The sequence below is a fragment of the Petaurus breviceps genome, unplaced genomic scaffold, assembly GCF_028583685.1.
Source record: "Petaurus breviceps papuanus isolate PSGF00001 unplaced genomic scaffold, PetGlider_PUasm1.0 90849, whole genome shotgun sequence".
NCBI classification, from domain to species: domain Eukaryota; kingdom Metazoa; phylum Chordata; class Mammalia; order Diprotodontia; family Petauridae; genus Petaurus; species Petaurus breviceps.
Window position 1 is genome coordinate 20,394,393 of NW_027187361.1, and position 421 is coordinate 20,394,813.

Sequence of the window (421 nt, forward strand, 5' to 3'; positions counted from 1 at the left end):
CTGGCTCCTCCTCTAATAAAGAGATCTGCTTCTTCTTTATACAGTTTCCACCCCATATACACACACTCTTTTCTCTTTCTCTCTTACCTCTCCTAAGCATGCATCCACATGTCGTCTTCTTAGGGTAGCGTAACGTTCGGATGCAGCTGTATCCCAGCAGAGGCCGCCACACACTCAACAAATGGGCTGGCAGGCCAAAACTGTATAAAGAAGAAGCAGATCTCTTTATTAGAGGAGGAGCCAGGAGTGTCAACAGTAAGTCCTCTTTGGGAAGGGTTCCTGTACCTCTTTTTAAGTGAACCGATGGCCTTGAGTAACATTTTTGGCTAAGTCTTCTAATGATAGCAACTCAGGATATAGGTAGGAATGAGGGAAGGGAAATTCACTAGATGTGAACTGAAGCTGTCATCTAGTCAGACAC

At 44.9% G+C, this 421-nt stretch overlaps 1 protein-coding gene across 1 annotated transcript in view; it reads right to left on the bottom strand.

Moving 5' to 3' along the window:
* GABRA5 (gamma-aminobutyric acid type A receptor subunit alpha5) overlaps positions 1-201 on the bottom strand; it is a 117,462-nt gene extending 117,261 nt beyond the window's left edge. The window contains exon 1 of the mRNA XM_069072946.1: positions 88-201. The gene's annotated coding sequence lies outside the window, so the exon portion shown is untranslated. The remainder of the gene's footprint in view (positions 1-87) is intronic.
* Between the last annotated feature and the right edge of the window lie 220 nt (positions 202-421).